We start from the raw sequence: 7535 nt of genomic DNA, 5'->3' as shown, positions 1-7535 counted from the left end.
TTCTGTTTGTAAGCATATTTCAATATTTTACAGTAATGAAATGAAGTGTTATTTCCACTGCATATCTGTCCTTATGGTTATCTCTGTAATTTGTTGCGTTCCTGTTTAAGTCCGGATTAGTGGTATCAGAGCGGTCTGCTTTTTCTCTGTTTTTCTTTGCATGTCCCCGACGAGGTCGGGATATAAGGAGTTAGGGCTTGAACTGGTCGAACCCTTGCAAGACTAGCCTCGCAAATCCCGATGGCCTCCCATGGCGGATGAGAAGAAAGACGAGGAGGCAGGAGATCCTATCAAAATCTTGCTCGAAGAAGCCCTCGAGCGACAACGGAACGCGATGATGGACAGCTTTGCCCAGATTCTTCAGCGGCTACCCAGAGGCGACGCATCAGCGTCCAATAGCTACTTTGGAAACGCCACACCCTTCAAGGTACAAGTTAATTTTGAAATCCCCATCTTTGAGGGTCAAATAGATGCAGATGCCGTAGATAAATGGTTAAATCTGCTAGAAGGATATTTTTCTGTTCATGAATTTTCGAGTCGGGAAAAGATTGTTTTTGCTCTTCTCAAAGCAGCCCCACACGTCAAGGACTAGTGGGAAACCTACTGCGAGCAGAAGGATGAAAGCACAGGCTCACTATTTTCAGCCGCACCCACTTGGGATTCATTCCGGGATGCCGTCAAGGAGCAGTACTACCCTGTCAAAAGCTACGAGGACAAATACATAAAGTGGATCACGCTGCGACAGAGAAGGGACCAAGATGTGCCAGAGTTCAAAAATATTTTTCATACCCTTCGCACACAGTTGGGTATCCAAGATTCTGAGCTGCATCTGGTACTCAAATACCACGGCTGCCTACACAAATACATCCAGGAAGAGATGGAGTTCTTGAACATCTCCTCACTCGGCACAACATACCGATATGCTGTCAAAATTGAGCAAAAGTTCAAACAGAAGAAACGAGACTTTGGATTTGCAAATCCGAAGCCCAAAGGACAAAGCCAAGGCGGGGTGACCCAAGACAACCCCTCGAAGCCGCAAGAAAAGAACAACACCACGAAGCCAAAGGACAAAGGAAAGTGGCGTGAGTTCCACAAGAGTCCCACAAGAGTCCCACTCATAACACAAGTGAGTGTCGGACCAAGCAGTCGCTGGTGGCCGAATTGAAGGCTTCCGAATCAGATGCATGTTCTGACCCTAAGCCAGAACCCGACAAGGGGAATGGCAAAGGGAAGCAGATCATTGATGTGGATCCCAGCGCCATTGTTGCCACCGCCAAGATCCAGAAGAATGAACCTGAAGAACAAGAGGAGGGGGAATGTCTTTTCCACTCACAAATGTGGGTGAAGAGTTCGCTGCTGCAATTCATTGTCGATAGTGGCAGCCAAAAGAACCTCATTTCAGCAGAGGTCGTGAAGCGGTTGGGCCTACCGACTACACCACACCCACAGCCATACAGTATCGGGTGGCTTCATGAAGGACGAGATCTCAAAGTTCACCAGCAGTGCCGCCTTCCCTACAGCATCAAGCCCTTCACAGACGAGGTATTGTGTGATGTTACACCTCTGGATGTTTGTGATGTACTATTAGGCCAGCCATACTTGTGGAGGCGACATGCTGTGTATGAGTCAAGGCCTCGCACTGTCATTATTTCTTTGAATAATTCATTATACAGGATACCAGAGGTAGCCCCACCTACTGCCACTTCTTTGATCGCTGCTAAGAAAGGCAGCAAACTCATCTCACAGACTAGGAAATTTATTTTCTATCTGGTTCGCTCCGAAAGTAAGGGGAAGATCGTTGCTACATCCATGACCCCCGCAAAGGGTTCCTCCACGCAGCAGCAGCAGCAAAGGGATACGGTCATGACAGAACACAGGAACAACTTCTCCTCAGGGGTACCACACAAGCTTCAGGTGGGCAACAAAGTCTGGTTGCATCTGCAGAAAGAACGCCTTACAAGAGCCCATCAGAAGCTCCGACCACACCGACATGGTCCTTACACCAGTACCAAGGCTGCGGGGAATAATGCCTTGGCGCATAACATTCCTCCATTCCTTCGTTTGCACCAACTGTTCAATGGGTACCGTCATCGACCATGCTTCCCACCATTACTGGACACATCAGAGATTGCAGAACAACTCATCAGAGACCCAACTCAGCAGAAGCTTCCTCATCTTAGGGAGGAACTCAACGCAATGGGGACCATTGCTTCCTAAGGGGGGAGGAATGATCTAGGTGGATGTTGGTGGCCACCCACCTATCCCATTTGGACCCCCACAACTGTCTCTTTAAGCTTTTTCAGTTTCCTAAATTGTAGCACAGTGTAATATTTTTAGCAGTTTTTCGGGTCCTGAACTTCCGGAGCCATTTTGAGGCCCTAAACGACGTTTTTTGGGAAATCTGGGGCAACATGGGTCCATGAATCCATGTTGCCTCCCAAAGTGGTAGTACTCGGATAGATCTTTCTAACGAGCTATTGTACGCGTCAAACAGAGATCGTATGCCAAAGTTACGACCCTGGGAAATTGATGTACCAATTTACCCAAATGGGGCCCACAATTTGGTGTTTCATCTTCTAGGGTTAGGTTTCGGGATGTGAAAGGTTTTCCATTGTTTCTCAATAATAAATAGGCCTTCGAGCCTCATTGTAACATAGTTCAGAACAGTTCAGAGGCATGTAGCCGCCGCATCTCTTCTAAGAGATAAGGTACCATCGCCCTAGCTGGTTTATTTCCATTTCTGTTTGTAAGCATATTTCAGTATTTTACAGTAATGAAATGAAGTGTTATTTCCTCTGCATATCTGTCTTTATGGTTATCTCTGTAATTTGTTGCGTTCCTGTTTAAGTCCGGATCAGTGTTCCCTCTGGCTCAAACTCTTTTCCCTGCTCGACCTCTATTGCTGGATAACTTGATATGCCAAGGAACTCGACCTCTTAAGTGTATTCTCTATCTACCAGTCGAGTTGCTCTTTAGAATCTCTCGTTGGTGATCCTCATCAACAACTAAGATCATCTCATACTTGATCCGTGTGAGTTTCTAGAGAATTCTCACATTTCTCAATTAATTACTGTTAATTAATCACTTTTCCTAAGTTAGAAATAGGAAATATTTAATTACTGATCAATTTACTTAATTGAGCCATCTCTAGGTGTTTTCTCCTGAAACCTTTTTTGGGTTTTGGAGATATTGTGTTCTTTAGCCTTTCTAATGCAAGTCGAGACTATTAACACTTGTCCGATGCTAAAAAAACTAACACTCCCTCTTAGCGAGGAAGGTGTTCTCTTTGTCTCATAACATCCTCCCATACACGCTGCTGATGTTTGACAATTGTGACAACTTGCCACTACCCACCAACTACTGTGCATACTCTGATTCATCTGCCACACTATAGCTGAACCATCCTGCATCTGCGCTGCTGCTGAAATTGCATTGTATTGCTTGTATTGCTGCCAACTCTGTTGTGACTGTAACTGCAACTGGTCTCATGCTACTGTTGTTGCTGCAACTATAACTGCAACTGAGAACAAAACTATGAATCTACTATTTCCTTGTACTAGCTCTGTGATTGTCTTCTGAGTCTCTGACTGCAACTAGCCTCTATACTATCTATTGAGTCTATCTATGCCCTGACTAGTTCTATGCCCCTTAATAACTGATTGCAACTAGCTTTGCAACTATTCCTCAAGATCTGACCGTGCCATGCTGAACACAGATCCATATGCTATTGAACTATGTGGGCCCCTGTAGTAAGGGTGATGATCCATATGAAGAGTAATCTGCAACTGTTGAGGCTGCTCTATGGACCTTGCCCAAATATTTGCAACTCTGGAGTTTAGAGCTCAATGTATCCCCACTATCCTGGAGTTATAGATGCATACAAAGAGAATTTGTGCTCCAATCTAGAAGAAAAATTGTTCATTTATGCCAAAGCTGCTGCCTACTCTTGCTTCTCCTTCTTCTCCTTCTTCCTCTTTAGGAACTGGGTACTGTAGGGACCAAAATCACCACATCTGAAGCACTTGATATTTGATAGATCCTTCTTCTTCTTTTCTCCTCCTTGTGATCCTTGTCCCTGATTAGGATCTTTCTTTACCTTCCCCTTTGATGCAAGGGCTGCGTTCTCCTCTTCTTTCGTACCCTTTGGTCCTTTGCTACTGCTGCCACTGATATTGCTCTCATCTAGAGCAAGCCTCATCTCTTCTTTCATAAAATATGCCCACAAACGATCCCAACCCGGTAGATTATCTCTTCTAGTGACACCTTAGACAAAGGTAGCCCACTTTGGGGTAAAACCATTGAGATTTGTATGCACCAAATCACTCTCTTGAGGTGCTTCTCCAACAATGGCAAGGTTATATCAGAGTTCTTCACCCTTATGCATCCTGGTGGTCCTAGACTTCTCCTTCAAGAACATCTACCTGTTCTCGGAAGGATTTTGGAAAAGCGTGGCAACTACATCCCACATTTATTTGATCATATTCTTGGCCGCTAAGTGTGAGACTATATGATCCCAAATGCCATTAATGATCAACCACTTTTCCTTGGCAATCTTCTTATTGTAGTTCTCTAACTACTACAAGTTTGTCAGTATGACTGCAACTCTCTCTACATATGTTTTCAGACCATGCTCATCTAGTAGGGAAGACATTTTTGCATTCCAGATACAATAATTTGAGGCTCCATCTAGTCCATCTTGATCTCGAAGTCTCGCTAAGGCCATTTTCTGCAAAACTCACAACTAGGAAATAAACATGCGTCTCCTCTCTTTCCTGCTTGGTTGCTTGCTCTTCTACTCACACTCCCTCTTGGAATGCGTAGTTCTGCCTGCTACTATTGCCATCTACAATTGGAAATCATGGATTTCCTCCAGGTAACTGAATTTTGGAAACCATTTGAGAAATTCCTTTATGTGCACTATTTCTTTTCCACCTGATGCTAATCTGCTACTACAAACACTGCTGCAAACCAAATACGCTTAGAACTACTCAACAAATTCTCTGATATGCTCACCAAAAGTGCTTCCCAGTAACACCACTGTCTGCGAGAACTTTCATTGAGTTTGTTCGAACTTTTCTTACCCCTGCAACTGGAAATCAAACCTTCTGCCCAACAATTTGCACTGCTTGGATGGACCTCTGCAGAGACATGGAAACTGTGTTGCAGAAATCCTTGTGAATCTGCACAAATTTCTTCCTCACTTCCTTGCTTTTGATTTGTCTTCAACACTGTTATGATACCGTGTGAAATTTTCAACTCTATTGCAACAACTGTAAATTATCCTTATAATTTATTATTATGAAGTGCACTTTATTTTTGACGACAAACATCAAATAAAATCACAACTGCAATTTTCACTATAAAAAACATTGCAAAAAAAAAAATACTACAACTGAGAAATATAGAGCACACACAAAATAAAATGACACTATTATTTTTGGACAAATGTCCTCAGAAAGTCATAATGTTCGAAAACCGATGCAACATATGAGGGTTTTATTATTATTATGCAACAGTGAAATTTTTGAGTATAATCAAGATGCTAAATTGGCTATCCTCAACGAATAATCTGGCGAAAATTATTAGAGAGAATTCTCTCTCTCTCTCCTCAAGCAGTCTTGACACAACCTGCTTCAGAAAAGTAGCCCTCCAAGAACCCTTGTGCAAGACTCTGCGCAATTCTTATGCAAACCCTCACATGCGCAACTTGAATTTTCCTATGATCAAGTCGTCCTTCCTACTTACTTCCTCTGGAAGAAATCCTCCAATGCTCTAGAAAAATATTCTGACCTCTGACAATTAAATCGACCTCCTGCTCAACCAAATCAAACTGCATCATTGACATTATTTGCGTAGTCCCTGCGCAACCTCTAGTGGAATAACTCGACCCCTTCAATGTTGCCTCTCCAGAACTGGAAACTTCCGAAATTCACTTCTGCTACTCCCTCTTTGTCTCTTTGTCCCTTCTGGATCGAACTCTCCTTCCCTGCGCGACCTTTACAACTGGATAGCTCAATCTGCCAAGGAATTCAAACTCTCAAGTGTATTCTCCATCTACCCATCGAGTTGCTCTTATAATCTCTTATTGACGAACCAATGACCATGATTTAGATCCTCATTAATGACTAAGATCATCTCAAACTCAATGTGTGATTTTCTAGAGAATTTTCACATTTCTGAATTAATTTTTGTTAATTAATCACTTATCCTAAGTTAGACTTGAGAAATTTTTAATTATTGATCAATTAACTTAATTCAACCATCTCTAGGTGTTTTCTCCTAAAATATTTTATGGGTTTTGGAGATCTTGTTCTCTTTAGCCTCTATGACACAAGTCGAGACAAGAACACTTGTCCAATGCTACAAAAAATAACACTCTAGTGGAATATCCACAACAATTTACAAATTATATTGGTATCAAAGCGAGGTTTCTTAAAATAGAGAATAATTGTAAAAGCTACATATTGGTGGACAATCTGTCCTTCTAAAAAATGAGGCTTGTTACTTATAGAATCTTTGAGCTACAATATCATGGGTAAATTCCATGAATGGATAAATACCATGGGTGGATGCCACTTTCCATTCAGATTATTCATCACACCTTAAGTAGCAACGGCCTCCATTGCGTGAAGTCCCTCATGATAAGTCTTTGTTGAGTATGAAGAGCCACTGAAGAGAAGGGTTTCGTGTAGTTGACCCATAACCATGATGAACGGAGATCTAAGGATAAAGATACCTTGTAATGCTTGTGACTAACTGTGACACTGATAGTGTGTGACCTAGTAAATGGAGTTTGAAGTACTATAGGTTTGTGGATGACCTGTAACCATAACGAACAAAGATCTGAGGATAGAGATACCCTGTAATGCTTGTGACCAACTGTGATACTGATAGTGTGTGGCCTAGAAAATGGAATTCGATGACAAGGGTTTTGTGCAGTTGACTGATAACCTTGGGGGTTTGTGGGTGACCCATAACGATGATGAATGAGGGTTCGAGGATAAATATACCCTTTAATGTTTCTGGGCCAATTGTGAGACTGACAATGCATGGTTCAAATGGACCTTGAGATAGTTTGTTTTTATTGATCTTCCTTGTAGAAATATGGTGGGTTATCTTTGTAAATTTAACATGGGACCTATTGCAATAAATCTACCAAGAAATACACATGCTTCTGCCATGCTTGAACACCTTATCTATGTGAGTCATCCAAACCATATAAGTTGAAACTAAATCCACTCCTATTTTTGATGCTCTTGAGGCTAGCATGAGATCACCAAATGAATGTTCTATTTGTACAATATTTAAGGCCCTTGACATAACATGTCTAACCTTCTTGACAAGAGCTTCTAAGAAATATTTCATCAATACACACCCAAAACTAGGCCCATTTCCCACTTGTTAGGCTGCACAGTTATAGATTTCTCATTTTCCCATAGCAATGAATATCCCACTGAACTATAGTCATTGAGAATTAGCCCTGCAAATAAATATGCATCCGTGGTTTCAACTGTTTCAACACATAATTGAAGCAC

The sequence above is a fragment of the Pinus tabuliformis genome, chromosome J, assembly GCF_031772625.1.
Source record: "Pinus tabuliformis cultivar Carrire ecotype Pingquan chromosome J, CPIR1, whole genome shotgun sequence".
Classification (NCBI taxonomy): Eukaryota; Viridiplantae; Streptophyta; class Pinopsida; order Pinales; family Pinaceae; genus Pinus; species Pinus tabuliformis.
Note: the sequence above shows the minus strand (reverse complement) of the source record.